The 24,056-nt window shown below is 38.8% G+C and overlaps 1 protein-coding gene and 1 non-coding gene across 1 annotated transcript; one reads left to right on the plus strand and one right to left on the minus strand.

Moving 5' to 3' along the window:
- Positions 1-24,056, plus strand: part of Erich1 (glutamate-rich 1) — a gene marked incomplete at its 5' end in the record, with an annotated part of 52,793,804 nt that overhangs the window by 594,441 nt on the left and 52,175,307 nt on the right.
- Positions 1,483-1,621, minus strand: LOC120097634 (U4 spliceosomal RNA). The gene has a single exon (XR_015640595.1). It is a non-coding gene; the product is annotated as a U4 spliceosomal RNA (small nuclear RNA).

Below are 24,056 nucleotides of genomic sequence, written 5' to 3' on the forward strand. Positions count from 1 at the left end.
TCTTCACACAACTACTTTCGCCATAGTTTTCTACTTGGTGTGTTTTGTGAACTAACACATATGTTAAATCTTATGAATCTATTTCGGAGACATTTACAATAAATTTAATATGCATTCCTTTACAGAATTCCCTGGAGACGAGCCATAACAAAAAGCTCACATAAGTACTCCTGTGGTTGTGAAATGTGACTGTGTATATTTAGCGCAGATATTTAAAGATGTAATAGAGGTAATTTTTAGCACAGTTCTAAAATGGAGAATTATAGCCCTTATTTTTATTCTGTCCACACATGATTTCTTTGTTCTGTAAAGTTGCATATGTTTAGAAATGAGCAGGTTGATCTGGTTGGATGGGAGTATATGAGGCAGCAGGAATCTGGGCAGCCATTCAGCATGGCCCCCTGTTTGTTCCTCTGTCTTCAAAGCTTTGCTGTGTGCTTTGCTCATGCCAAGCTGGCGGCTGGATGAGGATGCCTGCCCTCAGTGCTCCGCAGTGGCATGGAGGCTAGATTTCATTCATTCTGTATCTCACAGAAGGCAGCACAGAGCAGCCATTGAACTTGGTAGATGAATGAAGTTGAATGCTGGACACAGAAGTATATGGACTAATTGTAACACTATCAGTGAAACCTAAAGGCTATAAAGCAAATCTTTAGAGCCAGTGCAAAGAATGAACACCCAGATCTATGAACTATGTCAAATATGCTATTCCAGTCAGTGAATTGGACCCATACCTGTACAGTGAATGCAAATGTGTGTGTTTACATGTGTGTGAATGCATCTGAGCAACAGTGTGTGTGTGTGTGTGTGTGTGTGTGTGTGCGCGTGTGTGTGTAATAGCTCAAGGCAAATTGAAGAAACGGGTTTTGATAAATCTCAAAATAATTCTGAGATTCTTTTTACCACATATGTTCTGCTCCATATATATGTCTGAATATAAATGCATGTATACTCATTTCCTACTTTAAGCTTCTGCCCAGCAGATCTAGGGTCATAGGATGTGAAGGGTGGGCTCTCCTTCTACCACATGCTTGTCTCTCTTTCACACTCACTTTCTTTGGAACATCTGTTCTGCAACATATTGAAAAGTGAGCTGCCTCTTTTGTCTGATCTCTTTTCGAGCTCGTCCTAATCCCCCAGAAAAATGCAAAGTCACACGAAAATATGCACAAACAGCTGGGACACACGTCGATGCCCATGAAACCAAACCCTGTGCTGATATGTATATGTCCATAGTATATATTACATGTGCTATATATTAAATATACTTGCTTACATATATTAAAATGTGATTAAAGTTACTTTTTACAAAACTCCCCTGCTACTCTCAAAGCACAGTATGCAGCCCTATGGTATATAATATACTATGTTTTCAGACTTTTCTTCTAATGGGCCAGTATTGATTGCCTAGTTTTTATAAAACAGTTACAGCTCAGATAGAACCCAATTATGCACACTTAATAACAGTTTGTTAAAAACACCACACTTTAGTGGAATGTAATAGTAACTGTGCTGTTCAAACATGAAGCTACACCTTCCCCCCTTGGGAAAAGTTTTCAATTAGCAATAATCGCGCCTCGGATAAACCTCATTGGCTACGATACTGCCACTGCGCAAAGCTCCTTCCCCCCCCTTGGAATTCCTTCACTGGCTTATCTTTAGTGCAACTATTCTTAGTGATCGTGATTTAACCTTGGCTTTGTGTTATCCTTCTGATTGGACAACATCCAGTGCTTATGTGTTCCTTTAAGGTTTTAGTGAGCACTTATATGTATATTACTGGGCCAGGAACTGTAATTCCTCTTATCCCCATCTCACAAATATTTGATCATTACTCTTGAAACTATCATCAAAAGATATTAAGGTAAACTAAAAAAAAAATCTAAACTTAGAATATCTTGCTGTTCTTTTCAAAATGAACTGCCAAGTACTTATAGCAATTTTCTTCAAATGCATTGCTGGGGACCAGTTACAGCAGGAATTAATTTACATCATACTAGCATATGGCATCACTGTTTTGCTATATGAGAGATGCTAAGACATAGTTGGCTGCAAGTATCCATACAAGCCGCAGGAATCTATACAAGGGACCTGCAGCTTTATCTCATGGGAGAAGAATCTAAAGGTAGGCAGTTGAGTATGGTCAAGGGAAGCGCGCCATGAATGTAGTGAATATATGACATATCAGGGAATTTTATTCTTCCTTTGTTCTGCGGTTCTCGGCATATGGTTTCTGTTTACTAAGAACAGAGAGTGGAAGTTTCTGGAGCTCCATCCATCCTCTCACTGTTTGGTCTAGAAGGCAGGAGAATGAGAGAGGAAGGACAGAGATTTGCTCAGAAGTTCCATCTAATAATTTTCTCTTCCATCTTGCCGGCATTGTTGTTGCCAAAGCATGTAACGAATGTGTGCTTTTGGATGCTCCTCTTCCAGGGATGAGGCTGAATATTTGCTTCTAAGGGACAAAAGGGGGATCAATGCACTAGCTCATTCTGACTTATCCATGAAGGAACTTGGATTTTCCTTCTTCTCTAAGAGGACAACCCTCCTGACTGTGGCCCCACATGTAAAACTATCCAATCACCATTGGATAGTTGAACCCTTGTTTGAATGAAAGCATCATCAGAGAAAATAAGAATCTGAGATGAAAAATAATGGGGGCGACAAAGATAAAAATTATTCTGCGAGAATACATAGGAGCAGTGAGTATGAACTAGAATTAGAAATGGAGAAGGTTTTAGTAGTCGTTATATGTAAGGTGACATATCAAGAAGTCCGGTGAAGACATGAGCTTGGATCGATTGAGTTTTCTCTGTTAAAGAGTTTTCATTAGTGCTAGGAGAAAGTAAAGAGCTACCACTCCGAATCAAGTGGCGACTACTTATTAACAATCCATACTCTTAACCTATAAGGATAATTTTTTGAAAACATCTTGGGACCCATGTCTGAATGACAATTGTTGTTCTCTGGAGTTCCAAGAGCTAGAAGCAAAAGAAACATCTCCCAGAATCTTATTCCTACTATAAGCGGAACTTAAAATATTAAATGTACTAGGCTACCGACAGCCAGTATTAGGGCTTCCAGTACTAACTCACAATCTCTAAGTTCAATTTTCAACCTATGAAAACATGGAAGGTCATAAACAGAGTGCTTCTCATATACTTCAAGTAAATTAAACAAAACCACCCAGAACATAATGTCTATATTTATGAAGAAATATACATTTTTGAGAAATATAACTGACTGGCTATAGAATTGTGATATCAATATTCCCTTCATACTACTTGGAGAAACTAGTTGACAAAACTTTAAAAAGTTATTTGCCATGCCTTTTTAGCAAATAAGCGTGAAATATAAATATATAAAACCAACATTAAGATAGGCACATTCTCTAACTTAATAAACTCTACATCTGGAAATTTACTTTAAAACCATATCCCAACTGCTATGGAAGCACAACACTTATGTGAGAAGCAGAGTAAAAACATGTTCATATCTTCTTGTTCAACCCTGGTTACCAACCAGGTATCTGAATGATAAGTGACTGAAGTGCAGTGTTATTAACTGCGCACACGGCCAGGTAAGAAAAGAAGTCTCAGAGACCAGTGATGGTCCAACTGCAGCAAGCAGCTGTCACAAGCTAAAGGACAAAGGCCCAGACTTCACATTTAGCACCTCAGTGGTAGGTAGAGCTCTGGGATCTGACTTCAAACCTAGATCTTTGAGATGCTAACCTCACAGGCTAGGCTGGTGTGTCAGAGGTACAGTGTCTGGAGGCTGGTTCTGTAATTATTGGAACAGCCAACTGTCCCAACTGTCACTATGAGAAGGTATTGCTACCTGCACAGTGGGAAAGCAATTCTGAAGTGAAATTCGAGACACAGAAGCCCGTAGAAAGCGCAACCTTGAGAAACACGTCTCTTCCCCTGCCTTTAGTCTTCCATTATTACCCTTGTATTGCTCCTTTTGGCACATCACAGGGAGCCATTTGGCTGAAAACTCTTCAGTGCTTGCTTCTATTTGCACCATAGAGGTCCAGACTGCATGCACTTTCTCATATCTCTGGCCCTATGTCTTTTATAAAATAAGCCGTAGGTCCGAAGTGGGCATACTTTGAGATTGCAAGGGCAGGGGATGCTTCTGATGTGGGCAAGTTGCACCTTGACTGACACTTCGGAATCCAGGTACCCAGGACATGCTAGGGAGAGGTGAGTATGTAGCCAGTTCTCCATGGGGCCAATGAAGATTTGCCTGTTTAAGTCACTGTCTTCTGGAGCCTGGCAACAGGCACTGTCTACTGCTGGGATTGATGATCATCGCCACCACTAGTGTTACACTGTCTCTCTACTGTCCTGGACCTGTCGTTTGTAGGGTCCCCACCACAACATGCTGAAGCGGAGTGCTGAAGCCGAGTGTGCCAGAACATTATTTAGAGACAAGAGACAATAGCTTACTAATAACTACATTAGTCTTATCGCTCATCTCCAATCTAAAACCACCTGGTTTAGGGATGGCAGCTCCCAGAGTGGTTTTCTCAGCTGTGCAAATGTTGTTGAATTCATGACGAGAAATGTTTGTAATAGAAGGAGGGTGAAATTGTCAGAAGAGGGAATTTTTTCTTCCCCTTTCATCTTTTAGAATATAAGCATATTCAGAATATTTAAAAAAAGAGCAAACTCAGGGAGCACCCTCCCTCTCCTCTCTCACCTTGGTTCTGTCTCTTTTGAAGTAATGACTTTGGCAGGCAGTTAACCTTGAAGAATCCAGTGTCACTGCATGGATAGCAGAGGCAACATTGACTTTGTAGCATTACCATGAAGATTAACAAGATGTCAGGTGCAGAGCAGCCTACACCACACCGGCATCCAGTGTTCTCTGTTGGATGCTGAAACTGTGAATATCCAGACACTTTACCTATCATGGTATCCAGCTAAACTTCCCAGTTCTGTGTGTCATCACTGACATTTATTGGGTATTTTTGTTTCATGCAAAGCGCTATTGTAAGTTATACACACATTAACTCACTTAATCCTTACAACAATTCATGAGGCAGAGAGATGCTTTAATTTTTCTAGCTTCGCTGAAGAGGAAATTAAGCCTTAGGAAGTTCTGCAAGGAACCTTGAGTTACATAGGAGTACGTGATCTAGGTTTTGAATCCAGGTAGTCTGACTTCAGAGCCTGGGTTAGCTACTGTTACTGCATTTTTTAATAAGACCACTAATAACCTTATTTTTAATAAGGACTGCTCTATAACCGTCATGAGCATTTGCAGCGCTGTCTCCTGTGATTACTAATGGGTGTCCTACCGAGTTCAGACTGAACTCCAAAAGAGAATCATTGATTCAGACAAACCACATCTAAGTGAATCGAACAGTCCAAGACTGAAACAAAAGGCATCCACTTTCACAAGGATATGGATGAAACTTAAATTCAGCCACCTAATTATAAACTCTTATTCCCCTATTATAGAAACACCCTGTAATTGGATACAGGAAGGTCTTACGTAAAAGCTTCTCCCTCGGGCATGGTTTAATACTGGCCCCAGATCAATTAAATACAATCAAAACTATACTTTAAAAAAAATGTTTAAAATGAAGATGGAGGGAAACACTTCCCAGTATTAAGACCGTTATCTTTGGGTAGCAGTAGACTAGGGGACTTTATTTTCCTTTTAGAATTCTCTCCCTTCAAAATTTCTCTGTGTGAAGGTATTACTGAAAAAGAATGCTTTGAGCCTAGGTCTGGGTATATATTAGTAGCTAAGTATAGAGAGCTAGCCTATCATAAAAGAGGCCCTGGCTTTTAAACTCGGGGCTGGAATAAAATTGCTGATAAAAATAATGTTTACTTTTTATATACAAGTAGAAATCTCTATAAAAGGAAGAGACTTTATATAAATTTAAAAATCCAAATCGTACTTAATTACTCTGTTGCATATTCAAAATTGTTACTAATGATAAAGGGTACCTGCAAAAAGGCAGACAGCTTGTTCTTAGTTTTTACTGTTCCACCTTTTATTTATCGGAATATTATGAAAGCTTTCTCCAGTAGAACAGCACATGCTTATTATAATTTGTTATACATTAGCCTGTGTTAACATGTTAAAATTCCTGATAGTTTGTAAGTTCTATGTTATAACTGTTACAGCTTCAGACTCAAACATTTGTTGAACTGTGTGTTTGCTTAGCTCCTTGAAATAAGTTTGAAGTCGGACATTACTGGGCTCAGGGTAAGTGGTCTTCAACCTTTTAGTATTTATGTATTAACTATTTGTTTCCTAGATTATTTCTTCACCAGTGAAATCTTAGACGGCCTGTTTCCTCAGAGATACACGCTTTCTTTCTCATCTTTGTGAAAATGAGAAGCTGAACAATTCTAGGCTTTGGCTTAGCCATGTCCTCCGTTTAGCAATGACTTTGGCTGCTTGAGTTTTTGTGTTTGTTGACATGTCTGTTCTGTCCTCTGTTGATGTTACCTGATGAATTGTCTATTAATTCATTGGGGGTGATTTATCTTTAAAACCACCTTTGCTGTGCTGCAAGGGCCTTGTTACTCACTGCTGAGCTAATCTAATACCTATTTATTCCTTGCATTACATTTCAAGGCCAAAGGAAGTTGCAAATGCAAAGGCCCAGTCCTGGACTGTGCGCCATGGCTCACCAGGAAAAAGAGCACCACAAGACGCCGTATGGGTGAGAACCAGCTCCGGCTTACTGTGCAGAAGTGTCTCTCAGCCACAGTTCACTGTACTGAGTTTTACTGCTGGGACTTAAGCTCAGCCTTGGTGCATGCTAAGAACTCGCCCCTACCAGTGAGTTAGCTCCCTCGCTCCTAAGACTTCTTTCTAAGACAGAAGAAAAAAGCTGAAGATCAGTATCGGACTCCGCCTTCTTGGTTCCTCTCTGCCTGGTCAGATTTACTCAACCCTTAGATCTCAGCTCCAGCACTGCTTCCTCCAGGAAGCTTTTTCCTGACCTCGCTGGCTGGGTCAAATCTCCTTATTTCATGTTTCAGATAATATGTCCGCGTTGGCAACTTTGTATTTATTTACCTGTTTGTTTGATCCAGCCTCCTCTGTTCACTGAAGGACCTCCTCCTCTAGAGCACAGAGTTTGCCCCCCCCCCCGCCCCCGGCATCTCTCTGCATAGGACGAAAATAACAAAAATATCTTAGAGAAGCTAATCACATGCAAGCATGCATTGTGAGTTATAGCGAACATTCACAGAGTGAGTTTAGCCACTCTGCATGAGTACTTTTGACTTATAAAACACTGATCTGTAGTTTGTAGGGTATCTACCACATCACACCAAAGCTCGGTGTTTTAGAGACAGGATCTTAGTAGTTAGAGAAGACCATTTGATAGAAATGGTTCTATCAAATGTATAGAAAAAGATCTAAGCACAGCACATCCTATTTGCTAGCAAGATGAACTCTCCTAACTCTAAGCGGGCACAACAATGGCTGGTAAGGCCTGTTTCAGTCATTCACTTTCCAGGAATTCCTTTATTTTTAAATGAAGCTTTTTTTTTTTTAAGTGGAGAGCTAATGGTGAAAATCAAATTCCCTGTATCTCTGTAGACTGTTATGGTAAGTCATAGGGGACAATTGAGAGGTTAAAAGGCATCTAGCTTAAGTACAGATACACTATATAAGTATTATACACACCATATTTCAAAGACTATGAAAAATAAAAAAGAATGAATACTTTGCCCATCTTAATAATACTATTTTTACTTTACTGGCTTAAATAAAATGAGATAAATTAATTCTGCTGTTTTGCATGCTTTGCTTCTAGTAGAGTATTTGTGATATGTGTGAACTACTTCTATGGAATTTTGCTACTCTCTGTAATCACTTACAAAATGAAAACTTTATCTAATTAAAAATCAGCTCGATACCACACCATATTATTTAAAAGGATCGAACCAAGGAGGAGCTATCTAAGAAATCTTAGAGTGATACACACCTGATGCCGAAATCTAATTGTACAGAATAAAAGTTCTCAAGTCTTCATGTCACCCATTTTCTCTCCTTTGATTCACTTCACTTGATCAACATTTCCCTTTCAAGAAGGCGAGCATATCCGTTTACTTTCTCAGGTCAAAGAAATAAATTATAGAAGTGGAGAAGGCCCACCTGTATTGAGTGCATGTATCTGAGAATGTCAACTCTTCTACAGCTAGTTGACAACTTGAGGCAAGGGAGGCAATATGAGAAGAAGCTTGAGTATCAAAGCCAAGGTGCTGGGAAGTCTGTGGAAAGTCTTGCTTAGTACCAAAGGTGTAATGGTCACCTCAGTTCTGAGGATGTTGTCCTCAGTCCAGTGTCCTCTATGATGCTATGGAAGGTTAAATGACCACTCATAGGACATACTCTATTTAGGAAAACAGGACAAATGGGAAGGGAGCCCTGAGCCCTCATCCCTGGATGAGGTGCTCCTGAAAATTCATGGCTGCTAGGGGAGGGAGGGTCAGTTTTGTTTAGAGATGAGATCCCTTGCTGATTGATCATCATAGATGGCTGTCAGCCATATGTATATGGGCAATTGGACTCTGGATTAAGGCGGTGAAACATGCATTTTTCTACTGTATAATCATTCAGAGAGGGCTACTGAAAATACAATATTGATTTGTAATATATTTTTCTGTTAAGAGCAACTTATTCTTCCAAGATAAATGGAAAAACAGTCATAGGGAGGAGAGAACTTTGGTATCAGAACTTAGAAATAATAGGATCAAATTGTACAATGAGTTTTATTCTTTTAGTAGTATTAGCGTTAGTTGTGCCAGGGCTCCGCCAAGCATCTGCAGCCACATCCACAGTGCATTACCATCATGGGAACTTACTTTTAAAAAGTCACCTGTTACTGTACAGCGCACAAACATTGGGGCTAACCTCGTTTCACTGTGAAAGAATGCCTTAATGACATTAGTTATTACTACCTTCCTTACATTAGGAAAGTGCTCCTTCTCAAATGCTGCCATCCCTGTGGTTTTATAACAAGATCTTCATGGGGACTTTGGATTATTATCCACTAAGGGACTAAATGACCATTAAGTCTGTTCACGGACTTCAAATCACATGTTATCAGTGAAACCTTCACTGCTGGGTTTCCTGTCATTGTATCTCCAGGATGACCATTTCCTGTCAATGTCCTTAGAACGGAGAATATACTGAAAACTGGGGTCAGCCACTCTGCTGCTAACTCTACACTTCTGGCTTTGGAAGATAAAGCAGTTTTTATTTTGTTTTGTTTCAAAATATTATGTTTTCTTTTCTTTTTTTTCTAAAGAACACACACTTGATTTTTCTGTGATTTGTTCCTTGTTCAAAATCAGCTATTACATTTCATGCAATGTGTGACACTATCCAGAGATTTTTCAATGAAAAAAATGAATTAATTTCGTGTTGTGTGTGTGTGTGTTCTGCGTCATGAGAATTTGCATGCTCTGTCCAGCACACACTGGACATGCTGCAGAGTGGGCATATCTCAAAGTTGAATCTTATCCTTGTGCTGACAGGAGTTACCAGGACCTGGAAAATAACACGTAGTAGTTAACTCAAGGGCAGTTACCAAGTTTTCATACTCTGTGAAATTTATCAGAACCTTAGCTCAGGAGCAAATACCTACTTACAACTTTGAGTTTACAAACCAGCTTTCATCTGTCATAAATGTTGTAGATCGCTTTCTCATTTCTTCATCATTTTTTCTTGGAAAGTATGGTCAAGTTAGAGAAAGTTGGAGAAATTGAACGTGCCGATAAGCAAGAGAAAGTAAATGAAACTAGGTAAATATGGGGATAGGAAAACTCTGAGCATCCCAGGTGGCCAGAGAACAGTTAGTTCAGCTGCTTGGGAGGGTGACAATTGTCCTCTCCCTGTGGAGTCTTCTGGTTATTATTAGCCTGGCTAATGACCAAGGTGTGAAGGATTAGGAGTTCAAGCTCTTAGTAATTAGCAGTCTACAACTTGCTTTGTTTGCAATGACAGAAGGTGGTAGACATGGGGAAATGGGTGGAAACAGTGGGTTAGAGTAGAAGAAAGCAACCATTTCTGAAAGATTTCTTATTGTGGTGTCATTCCTATCATCTAAGTGGGCTTTGTCTTTCCAGCCTACGCTTCTGGTGAGACGAGAGCTGTCTTTATGAGCAATGAAATCTACTGGCAGCTGAATAAAGTAAAAAGCAAGACAAAACAAACAACAAACAAAATCAAAGGTGTCCAAATCAGGAAGGGACAAGATCTGATACCCTTTTGCGGTTATATGACAAAGAACAGCCCCAAAGGAAAGGTCCAGAATAAGCTGTTGGCATGGGCAAAATCTCAGCTGGGGTTGAGTACAGGTCCATTCACATGAATTGTTGACAGGTACAAAGATGAGCTCTTTCTTGGAGAAGAAACCTGGACAAGCTCGCCCAATCTGGGGAAATGGTTGTAAAAAGAAGCCAGAAGCCAGTAAACGATGATGAATAGAAACCACAGGAAAGCACACCCTACTTTTTAATGAGGGTCAGAAGCCTCCAAGCAAGACCCAGACAGGAGAGAAGATTCATCAGTTAGTTGAGTGGCTTTCCTCAAATTAGGTTTTTTTATTCTTTTGTATTGCCGTTTATTCACTCCTGTTTGGTTGATTGATGTTTTAAGCTGAGCCAATCACTCAGCTTCTTTGGAGACTGAACCAACTGATCCAAAATATATAAAGAACTCAAGAAGTTACAATTTGGCTTCTCAATGGAAATGAAATCTCCCCCTTCCCCTCTTTTTCCAAGTTGCTGGGTTCCTGCTTCTCTGTGGCCTGTATTCCAGGGACAGATGGCAGAGGAAGGCAGTGCCTAGTTGCTCTGATGGTCAAGCTGAGAGGGAAGACCAGTTGTTACGTAACTGTGCACCAGGTGCTCCATTGCATTGCGTTTAGGTGTCCTAAAGTGCTGTGCTGGATAATTTGAGAGTTACCTCTCTGAAATTTAACTTCAGGAGGACAGAAACTATGTGCCTTTCATCACCTCCAGTTAAACACTGCCCAAGAGAAAGAAATATTTATATCCTCCAACAATAAATGGTAGTGCCTGAGGGCAGACCCTCTGTCTCTAATGCTTACCACAGTTCTGGACACATAGTTAGGTGTTTCTTGAATATTTGTTTAATGAACGATTAAACAGTTTTAAAATAGTTGCATTTGTAGCTGAGGGCAAGCATCATTGAAGTGGAAGAGGAATGGAGGGGGAGTAACTTCTAATCCTTGGCACATATCTAGTCCACCTTTTCACATCTGGATTTCTTTACTCTGTTTGGCTATGCTTAAAAATAATGGCAGAGGCTGGGAAGCTTGCATGAGATCTAGTTATAATTCCAAACCCTCAGAGCTCAGAGGTATGCCACTACACCTTGCCCACTTCCTCCTGTTGCCCATCAATATCCTTAAAGAACTGATTTGAGCCAACTGTCTCACTTGCTTTTGCTGAGGAAGATATATTATGTTTTATGGTCAGACAACATTAGTTTTTGTGGGGCCAGAGCACTCACTCAGATAATTCTGCTTTAGTTTTAATTGATTTATTTATTTTTGCTTTATTATCATTTCCCCCTTTTCCATTTTCCCCCCATACATTATATTTTGATTTTGTTTCTCACCTTCTCTATTTTAATTTTTGCAGTGTGTGATGATCTATATTGATTATCAACTTAGCAGGGTTGAGAATCACAATAGAAAAAAATTTCTGAGCATGCCTGTGAAGGGGTTGGGGAGTTGGTTCACTGGGGTGGGAAGACCCACCCTGAATTCCACAGGCTGGGATCCTGGACTGTATAAAAAGGGAGAAAGAAAATAGAATGCTGTAATTCACTCATTGTGCTTTGTGGCTGCAAATGCCACGTGATTAGTTGCCTCAAATGGCTGTGGCCATAACTTCCCTTCAGGGACCTCAAATGGTGATCCCAAGAAAGTCTTTCTCATGAAGTTGATTCTATTGGGTGTTTTGTCACCAATAAGAAAAATAATGTGTAAATCTAGGTATCAGATCCAGGGCCTTGGACATGCCAGGCCAACACTGTATCAGGGAGCTACACCCACATTCTGATTTTACTTTAGACTCATGGAGAAAAAAACTACTTCATTTCAGAACATTATCCTACGTAGCCTATTTTAGTCCCTGGCAATACGAATACAAGACATCACCCATAGTTTTTGAATTCTGCAATTTCAACAGTTTCCAATGTGTCCTGTTTTCAAACACACTAGCTTGGGATAAACATCAGATGGTATGCTGTAGACAGTTTTCTCCCCATTGCCTGGCAGATAGTATATAAGCATTATCTGCTCAACACGTGTGCAGATAATGACTGGCATTGTGTTTTTCAGTCACCGCGTTTCCCATCTAAATCCTCAGAAGACTTGTTTTTCAGAACGCAGTGTCTTTGTCTTTCCTCTGATTCATGTTATGAGTTGTAAGACTTCTTGCTGAGAAAACCCCATTTCCTGTGTCATAGGTTGATTTGACTATTCAAAGTATTCTTAGCCTCCATTTTATAGCAAGTTACTAGCATTCTGACTCATAATCACTTCAATAAGGTCAGTCCAAAGTGTACAATGAAGACTTCTTATGTGTACCACTTAGAGTGATCAGTGTGCATTAATGGGCCTGTTTTTAAGGTTTTCATTTTTAAGCACTGTGTTAACTTGCATTTCTTTATGGAATGAAATGTATTCATATTTTAAAGTATGTGTGATTGACATAATATGTAATGAATAAAATAATCAGCAATGGGAACAATAAATTTTTACTATATAACATTATCTCTGGAATTTTGGATCATAATGTAGATAAGTAATGCCACCTTGTTTCTTTACCTAAAATTTGACAAAAAGTTTTAACGATAATCTGGTGTATGGGCAATTTAATGTTTTTTTATCATCTTCATTTAGATTATGCAATTTATTTATTTACTAGCTCTTAAAACTTTCACTTCTTTTCTTATCCTTTCATTTCTCTTTTCATCTCTTATGTGATTTTTTTTGTTTCCAGAGAATTGTTTTTTATATAGATTCATTTTATAAGGCATATTAATAAAACAAAACAAAAAGCCCCCACATAACCAAACTAACCATATATACAATACTAACCATGAACCTAATATTAGCCAAACATACACCACTAACCATACACTAAACACTAATTATATACCCACCACTACCTATGTAATACAACTAACTATATACCTATCACTAACCACCTACCCAGCACTAACCATATATTCAACACTAACTATATACCCATCACTAACTACCTACTCAATACTAACCATATACTCAACAGCACTAACTATATACCTAGCACTAACCATCTATATACTTCCCTGAACATGCACCCATCACTAATATTATACCCAACCTCCAAACACTAACCATATGCCCAACACTAACAGTACACCATCCAAAATCATATACAATATGCTGCTGTGTTCTTTTCCTATTCAATTGGTTTCCATAAATCTTTAAAGAATTTCCTTTTTCCATAAAATGCATGTAGGTATTTTATTTCTGTAGTTTTAATGATTTGTACAAATCTCTTGTGTGTTATGCATAATGTGTATTGGTTACATATTGTAGCATGAATTTATGATGTCAGTGATAAATATGGATTTTTAATTTTTAATGTTTAAGTTACCAATTTTTACTTTCATGGCAATAATTTCTGTGCCTTATTTGAAAGCAAGTTATTACTGATCTTGGAATATATGATATTGTCATAATGATTTCTTCCCTAAAAGTTTTATTTTTGCAATGAAATCTTTAATCTCTGTTGAAATTATTTTCGCATGTAGTGTAAGACTGAGATACAGTTTTATTATTTCCTCTATTATTCATCATTCTCCTGTTCTTGCTTCAGGAATTTCCTTCCTTTCCATGGTTATCAACTATATTCTCTATATCATACAATAAATTCCCAAATAAGCATGAGTATGATTCTGGATCATCAACTATTGCCCCGGAGAACTGGTTCAATCTCACTCAACATCACGCTTTCTAAATGACTTCAGCTTTCATCTTTATTTGAGTAAACACGAGGCATGACCTCTCTTTCTGAATTGTGCATTTGCTTGAACATTTGATTTTTATATAAATTTATGAATTGGCCTATCAAATTCTATGAGAACATTAGGAATTTTGAGAATTGTGTTGTATGAAGTCTATAGGTTAAATTTGGTGTATGACAGTGCTATTGATTTCTGTCAGTTTTTTAGCCCATAATTTTGCTAAATATGTTTACAAACTGTAATACTTTACAGAGGGTTACTGGAGCTCTTTCTAAGATCCCTATCATCAGCATACAGGGACACAGTGACTTCCACTTTTCTAATTGGATGTCCTTCCTTCCTTCCTTCCTTCCTTCCTTCCTTCCTTCCTTCCTTCCTTCCTTTCTTCTGCTAGATTGTATTTTCTAGAAGTTTCATGTTAAATAAAAGTGTTGAACATAGGCATCCTTGTCCTAAATTATAGACAGTCACATAAATTTTACATAGATATATCACCTATTATACCCCACCTAATCACTTATTATGTGGGGTATTTATTATGTTGAAGGATATTCCTTCCATATATAATTTATTGGTTGGTTTAATCATGGTATATTTTATCAAATTCTTTTCTTTAACCATTGAAATCCTGGTTTTTCATCCCTTCTGCTGTTATTTTGTATTATGATTTTTGATTTCCATTAATGAACCCATTTTTCATTCTTGGTAGGAATCTAGCTTACATGATTGAGGTGAATAATCTCCTTAGTGTGCTCTTGACTTTTGTTTGCTAGCATATTGTTGAGGACTTTGCACCTATATTCTACAAGAATGCTAGCTTGTAAGTTTTCTTTTTCCTATGCCCTGATCTGGCTTCAGCATCAAAGCAACACCAGCATTATAAAGTGTGTTTGGAAAAACTACATTATTTTCAAGTTTTTGAATAATTTGAGAAAGTTAGTATCAGTTCTTTTGTTTGCTAGAACTTGGCAGTGAATTTGTCTGTTTCTTAGCCGTTCTCCAATAGTTCTTTGATACTTAAGGTCTTAATCATTCCATCAATCACTTTTTGTACAGTGTGTTTGTACAGAAATGTGTTCTTTTATTATAAGCTATCAAATTTGTTAGCACACAGCTGATAATAATTTCTAGGAATCATCAATCATGTGCATTTCTGTGGTGTTGGTTGTAATGCCTCCATTTTAGTCCTTTATTTTTAATTTCCATTTTCTCTTGGTGTTTTGTTTTGCTAGTTTTGTTTCTTTTCAAAGGACCAGGCTTCATTCCATTGACTTTCCATTAAAGTGCTTCCTGACCATTACTGATGGCTGTATTTTGTGACTTCACACCAGTGGAGAAATGCTTCTATATTTTTGTCACCAGGACCTGTGGAAATGTCATGCATAGCCACATGGAAAGCAGGTTTCTGATAGCATTGGTTGCTACCTGGCATGGATGGAGGTAGTTCTGGCTGATCTAAGCCTTGCAGTATGATCACAAAGATCATTAAATACAGAAAAGGTAGAAGAAAGATATGGAATAAATAGGACCACGTAAGTGGGATCAGAGAACTACGGCATGGCTCGATTTTACTATGGATAGTAGGGCTAAGCGGCCATGGAATATAGAAGATTTCTAGAAGCTGGGAAAACAAAGCAAATCCACTTATTCCTAGAGGCTCCAACCCTCTGGGAATATATTAATACAGAGCCCTGCTGTCACTTTGATGTTAAGGACACCTGATTTTCAGAGGGCTAAGATAATAAATTTCTATTCTCTCATAGTACTCTTGCAGTCACATATTACAGCATCAAATATATAGCTGTCCTATATGCTGCGTACACTATTTCAGAGTGGTATCACTCAGGATTCTTTGAAAAAAAAACCTAGAACTGAAAGGATCAATCTGTTAAGAGGGCATTTATTAGATTGGCTCAGTATGTGGTCCATGTAGTGAAATAATGGATGAAGGAAAGACTGAGAGTGCAGAAGTTCTTCGGTCCACAAGGCTGGATGTCTCAGTAGTTACAATGTTCCAATCAGATACTGGTCCAGGAGGATTCCTGGAGAGGATCTTGGAATCCTGAAGAAGTTGTATTTAATATTGGCCACAGCAATAGAATTTACTAGACTGAGGGAGAGAGGATAAGCAGGCAGAGGCAAGCTTTCCTTCTTCCATGTCCTTTTTATCTAGGCAGGAGGAATGGCCTAGATTTAGGGTGTATCTCTCTGCTTCAAATAATGTGATTTTTTTAAAAAAGAATCCTCATAGGAGTGTCTAGCAGTTTGTATTTTAGATGCTTTCAGATGCAGCCAAGTTGATAAGCATGACTAGCCATCAGAAGTGTCATTGTACATAGGACTACATAAGGCATAATTCTAAGGGCTCGATTGTCCAAACTGCAGACTACTGATTATTTAACCTTATCTGGTTGTTTTCATTTGTTCCTTTCTGTAATATAAAGAACAGAAAGTAAAGTGTAAACCACAGCACATGTCAGTGAATTTTGCCACCACCAATGTGATGACACACTTAAATAGACTTTAAAAACAGTGATAAAAATCTAATGATTATTTCTGTCTTTTAGCCATAAAAGTTCATCATGTATCTTTTCTTCAGAAACGATTTAACTGCATTTCACTTTAGTTGGTTCTGTGACTAATTCTTAATTTGTCCTCTCAGAGTTGAACTAACATTATTAGCACCTTCATTCTAAGCTTTAGCTTACAACAGATATAAATTGTAGGCACATCTGAGATATAACTTGCAATGGTGTGAACTAGAACTAAGTTTTTTGAGTTAATACTTGAACAATTGAATAATTATTGTTATTTTTCTTACCTGAAGAGACACACTGCAATATCTTAGAAAGATACATAACAACGACGATGACGACGATGACGACGACGACGAAGATGACGGCTACAACAACAAAAAAAGAAACAATTCCAGCTGATTGGTGAACTAAAGAAGCTTTGGAGGTTATTTACAGGAGCATGGGTGGATTGGGGTAGTTATACAACCAGTGAGTGGTCCCCTGGGCAAATTATGGAACCCACTGACCTGATGCGTGAGTTACTTAGGACAGGTCGTACCACTGAAGGTTCTCTTGCTTGGCATTCAGGTAGCTCTACTACTGAAGAACACTCCCTCCCACGTCAGCTGTTCATGTTTTATATAACCTGGTGTGGGGAGAGTGTTCCTGTGCGTCTCATGAAGACAAAGGACCTCATGAGGCCCATATCAGCTGTGAGCCTTGTGGTGTCCATCACATTGATTCACCCATGAGAGAATGTTGACTTGCCTCATCTCCTGTGTGTCTCATTGAAGTCCTCATAGCTACACTGATCTAAGGTAATGGTCATATCCAGCCCAGAGGAAACAACTATACAATATGCACAGTGCCTGTTCTTCTGCCTTTTGTAAGATAAATAAATGTCAGTGCTAGTCTCCCTCCTATTTTACTTGCCAAGGCACACATGGACTTGCTTTTAGGAATCTGTAGATGATTTGGGAAGCTTGCCATCAGTGGACAGCTCTCTGAACATTCTTTCTTTTCTGTCTTTTATGTTGTTAGGATGGCTTTTTCTGCAGTAGCTAGGAGTTCCTCTTAGGATTAACTAAAGTCAGGAAATGCACTGTTATATAACAGAACCTCAAGAGATCAGGCAAGGGTGATTGACTCAAGACATCCAAGGCCACCAAGAACCAGTTCCTAGTAGCCCTTAATTTTGAAGTCCTTATTTTAGCTTTCTCTGAAGGTCTGGGAAGCTGTCTGCAGCTGGACCAGGTGTCACTTCTGGACTTAGAAATATTTGGTAGAAAGAGAAGAATGCTTTTTCACAGGGGGTCCATCCCATGGGTCCGAATCTTTCTTAGAAACCAGGCATTTTTCTTGTCTTATTTGCAGAATGGAAGAGTCTACTCAGTCCTGAATCAGTGCTTGGCAAGGTCGTGCTTAGAACAGTCAGTCCTGCTCTTGGGGCAGAGGGTGGGGTTAGTGTCTACTGAAGCATGTGAATGACTGTGGGAAAGTTCTGTTAGGAAAGAAAAACAGAAGGGCTGTGAGTGGATAGGCAAGCAGATGTCAGGTCCATTACTAAAACAATAAATTCATTCCCTTGGCTCTCAGGTTCTCACATGGAACTCAAATAATGTTAAAATTAAGACTTTAAAATATATATTTTTAATAAAGATTGGGAAATGAACAGACTGAAGAGGTAATTCTGGTGTATGGTTTGGAAGAAATTTTAGAGTTGGGAAAACAAAAGAGGTTAATTGGTCCAGTGTATTATTGTCCAGTGAATCAAATCATGTGGTTGAAGCCCTGAAACAAATCATCTGTACTTTCATTTTAGAAGCAAACGTTCACAGGAAACTATATTTAAAAAAACAGATAGTCATATTAATGGGATGCTAGCATGTTACAGATCATTAATTGTCCTGGAATATACACTAGGAGATGCCTTAGGAAATGCATGGCATAGCACCTGAAGGGTATCATGTTAAGCATAAGTAGATACAAGAGAATTTCTCCTTGTCTCCTTTCCCCTCCCTTTCTCTCTCCATCTCCCTCCTTGTAGATATAGTTGCAGACCATATGAATGAGGCTATGTTTAGCCATTCCTTTAACTTTTAAACAATGTAAAGCCTTTAATATATTTTAAGGAAGATGAAATATCAAAGGAAAATGTATTCATTAAATGAAGTATTCATTAAAAAGAAGACGCAAAGCCAATTGATATTATGATTTAGTCAATGAGCCCATTAGAAATACAAACAGCTTAAACTTGGTTCTTTATGAAGCTTATGTGTTTTAGAGTTTCAACAGTTAAGGTAGAATGTATTGCTACCATGTACTTTTGGTCTTCTTGCAGCCTATGTCTTAGATGGTTGACTTGCTTCGATGAATTGCACACGAATGGTGTGGTTCCTGACGTGTCTCAGTGGAGGCCAAAGAACTCTTGCACCCAGTCACTGCTTCCCCCTTCCTGCTCAGTGCAGCATAGCCGGAAAGGTCTGGCCATTGTTTGGAATCCCTGAATTAGCAACTCATATAGTGATCATGTGAAAGTAGACAAGAAACAAAGCTGTGCTATTAGAACACATTGGCATTTTGTAGTTGTTTACTACCTGAACTTGATTCAGCATGAGATGTCTAAGAGAAAATTTCAGGAGTTCTATGTTTCAAGTCATATAATTGACACATATGTATATGTGCATATGAAAATCATGCTAAAGTACAAATTTTATTTGCAGTCACATCACAAATACTTTCAACAGGAGGAGAAACATGAACACACACATAGGCACACACATGTATGTGTACATACACACATAGACACACATGGATACACATATTCAAACATACATACACATAAATACATGGACACAGTCATACACATGCACACACATGCACATTTACACTCACATGAACGCACATAAGCACATCTATATTTGCACGCACACATATACACACTCACATGCACACATGCATATACTCATATACATTGTCTTAGAATTTCTATTGCTGTGAAGGGACACCACAGCCATGGAAACTATTATAAAGGAAACCATTTAGGTTGTCTTATAGTTTTAGAGGTTTAGTCCATTATATCATGGCTGAAAGCATGATGGTGTTCAGGCAGATGTTCTAACATCTGGGTCTTCAGGCAGCAGGAAGTGACAGTGACATACTTCCTCCAACAAGGCCATACCTATTTTAAGAATGGTGTCACACCCTGGTGACCAAGCATTCAAATACGTAAGTTTATCAGGCGCATTCCTGTTCAAACTACCACATACACATACACACATGCAATACACTCACATGCACATAGATATAAGCACATGCACATATACACATACACTCCCACACATGCATACTCATACATGAACACAAGCACATGCTCATACACATTCGTTCACATGCATACACATACATTTACACACATGCATACACATACACTTGAGTGTACTATTGCTTTCATGCACACATGTGCAACACACACGCAAGCACGCACACACACATGCTCACACACATGTACATACACAGACACACATACACATATGCACACAAACACATGCGCGTGTACACACTTTTTGGGGAGTAGAAGAGAGAGGATTTAGCCAGATATGGTAACATATGCCTGTAATCCCAGTACTGCTGGAAAATTGCAACTTCAACACCTGCAGAGGGAGGGGAAAATGGAAAGAGATAGATGGGGGAGGGATTTGTGACGTTTGAATTTTTCTTCTTTTTTATATAGTGTCTCCGAATTCCTTTTTGTTCAACATTTTCTTTTTTTAATTAAAACATTTTATTGGTTATTTTATTTATTTACATTTCAAATGTTTTCCCCTTCCTGGTTTCCACTTCATAAACCCTCTACACATCCTTCCTCTCCATGCTTCTATGAGAATGCTCCTTGGCATTCTCTTACACTGGGGCATTGAGCCTTCACAGGACCAAGGGCCTCTCCTCCCATTGATAAGGCCATCCTCTGCTACATGTGCAGCTAGCCATGGGTTCCCCATGTGTCCTGTTTGGTTGGTGGTTTAGTGTATGGGAGCTCGGGGGGGGGTCTGGTTGGTTGATATTATTGTTCTTCCTATGGGGTTACAAACCCCTTCAGCTCCTTCAATCCTTCCCCTAACTCCTCCATTGGGGTCCCTGTGGCAGTCCGATGGTTGACTAAGAGCATCTGCATCTGCATTGGTCAGGCTCTGGCAGTTTTGAAGTCTAAAATCAATACTAAGTCATTGACTAATAAACTCAGTTTCCTCCTATAATACCTCTTTGTACTTTATCTCTCCTTACCCCTATCAATGGTATTTGATATCTTCATGAACAAAAAACCCAAACAAAACAAACAAACAAACAAACAAACAAACAAACAACAAAAACCCTGGCCTTCCTTGATCATTTTCTGTTTTACTACAGACTCTGTAGTCACGTGCCTATGAAGATTTTCATCGGTCCGCGTGATATTGTGATGCTTTGTCTTCCTGTCCTGTTGGGATTAGGCCTCTCTGTCTACTTAGTTGGCTAATCCTATTCTGTCTCAGTGTATCTGCCACACACAGCCACTCCCTTCAGAGATGTGTGGAGAAATGAGTAATGTGCTTGTGACTAGCTTTCAGCAGTTGAACAGAAACAACAGCATGGCTCTGGGTGCTTAAGTCCCTCAGAAGACTATCACATCTTCTGCATCAGTGTAACATTTACTACAGCAGTTAAACCTGTCTTTATTCATTAGTGGAAACTATTCTCACTGATGAAATTATTCTAAACAGGGTCCGGTGACAATTTCAATATCGAACCTTACCTTCTTAGACCTTTTCTACTATGATATTTGAACACTAGTCTTTATGAAAACACACACACACACACACACACACACACACACACACACACACACTTCACAAAAGACATACTAGTAATGTTGGCAAGTTGTTAAGTTATGTAACTGCTTGGGATTCCAAATATGAGTTAATGGATTGTTATGTTAGTGCAGTGAAGGAGCCAAAATCTAAGCTAACAGTTTCGTAGCGCCTGTAGCAACAGCACATGTCCCCAAGCTGTTTATTTAGTACAGAGTAAGAAAAGCTACTGTGGTGCTCTGCTATGTGATGGAGTTTTTTCTCTTAGAATAAAATTCCATCCCTTGCCGTTTTAAGCATACTTTACAGTAATATAATCCTTAGTTCTTCTCAGAAACATTCACATTCTCCCTAAAAATCACACTTTACAATTATCTACCTCCACCCACCATGCTGTCTTGCAGAGACGAACTGTGTTGTGTTTTTGAAGACACTCTCACCATCAGAAGAAACTTACCTTGGGTGACTTAACTCCAATGACTAAATCGCCCCCAGAAATTATTTCTCATCCAACCTGACTATTTCATAACATGCTTAAATGTTTTCCTTTAGCTCTGCCCTCACCGGAAATGCCCAAGAAGTGGTTCTTTTTTTACTGGAAAGCCATTTTTAAATTACTCTGGCATTTTCTTTAACTCAAGTGCCTTTAGCAGCAGTCAATTGTAAACCATTTCTAAGGTAGTCTTAATGCAGCCCAGTTAAGGGGTCCATTTAACCTCCAATTAAAAATGTGATATAAATTCAGGATTCTTAATTCACTGCGTTGTAGTTTAGAATAGCCAATACTGAATTCTTTGAAATGTAGATCATCATAAAATATATGCACTTAATTTGATGAAAAAAATGCTTCTTTGAAAAGCAGAATTTCCATCAAGTTTACAGTCATGGCTGTCAAAACAATCAAAAAATGGTCTAAGTGTTTTTTTCTGTTAATTTTTCTTTTTAGCTTCCTGGCCTTTGTGACTCTTATTACTCTCAGGCAGCATTATCAGTGGTTAACATAAATAAGAGATTGACTTCACAGTCCTCATCGTCCCTCTCCATTCACCATAGAACTCCTTGACCTACTCAAGACCAGTAGGGTCAGCGTTTTCTTTGGCCAGCTTGGGTCTTTGGCTTGGTACTGTGGGGCTCACGCCATGGAATCCTGTCAGCATAAGGGATATCCTTTGGAAAACAAGGAAAACCTCACTCTGTCTTTTTTTTTTCTTTCTGAGTGTGTGTGTGCTGACAAAAGTGGAGAAACTAGTTTTTCAATTCGTGAGTGTGAAAGGCTCTAAAGAAGTTCTTAAGGACAAAGAACAGGCTAATTAACTATTGTGTTGCAATTGCCATCAAGATTTACTAGGCCCTTTTCGTGCCAGGTAGCACATGGACTGCACAAAAGACAGTTTCTGCTGACAAGCTTGCTGCCAGCCTCTGTGTCAGGCCTCAAATGTTTGACTCTTTGTGCCAAAGACTTCTGATTAATTAGGAAAATTCAGCGAGCATTTTATGAAAATAACTTTACAAGTCATTAAGGTACAACGTAGTGTTTTCCTGTTGGGTTTCCAGTAAACAAAAGGATGTTGGTTGATTGTTAGAGGGCCTGATTATAACCTTTTGGCTCAAGATAATGAGCTGCGTCTTAATTCCAATTAATGGCTTGGAATTCCAGAGCCATTGAGTTTGTTAGGGAGAGCAAAGGAAGTAAACACATGAAAAACAGGGAAATTCTCCTACTGAACCCCAACTGGCTTCCTCTTCCCAGCATTAATTTGTAGGCAGATTAAGCCCACAGATATTTGTCAGGGCACACAGTTACACTGAGTGATTTTTAGCTGTCCCATGCTGCCTGAGCTGTGTGAACATGGCTGAAGAGATGAGGAGAGCAGTGGTGAGAGACTTCAGCCTGAACAGGAGTAGGGTTACTGAGAAGCTGCTCCAGAAGGATGTTTTCAGTTACAGTTTTAACTGGACATAATGACTTCCCCACAGAAATGCTCATGGACCCATGAAGCTAGTCCACTGCTCCCCAGTAGGAAAGGAGCTGTTTATTGCTGCAGCCCCTGCCACCTGCCCAGCTCTCAAGTGTACATTTGTTCTCCTGGGAACAATAGGGTGGGGTAGTTACTAGAAACAGGGCTGGGAGCCAACAGTATTCCACTTCTAAATTCTGGCTGACTCCTCCAGTGACCTCTGTCTACTCCCCTCAATAAAGCTAACCACTGCTTATTTAAAACTGAAGCTCAGATACACAAGGACTTGGGAAACAGCCACTCTTCGTTGGGATTTCTTTGGCACAGAACATGCTAAAAATTATTCTTGTCATCAACAAATATTTATTGGGCATCTTCCACTAACAAGCAACAAATGAGTGAAAGGCACACATTGTACCTGGATATAAAATAGAAGTCATTTTTAAGAAAAATAATTTATATGAATTTCATGTACCATTTATAAAGATCTCTATGAGTAGGATTATCTCTGTAGAAGTTGATTACTCTGTATTTTCTATGTATACAATATTAATTTTAATGCCATACATTGTCAAAAGAGGGTACATGTTTTTCTCCTAAACAATGTCAATATTAATATATCAAATAAATTCTTTCTTGTTGTTATTTGTACAATTGGAATAAGGAGTAGTATAAGGACAATATATTCTCTGTGCCCT

Source organism: Rattus norvegicus, chromosome 16 (assembly GCF_021556685.1).
Source record: "Rattus norvegicus strain SHRSP/BbbUtx chromosome 16, alternate assembly SHRSP_T2T, whole genome shotgun sequence".
Lineage (NCBI taxonomy): Eukaryota > Metazoa > Chordata > Mammalia > Rodentia > Muridae > Rattus > Rattus norvegicus.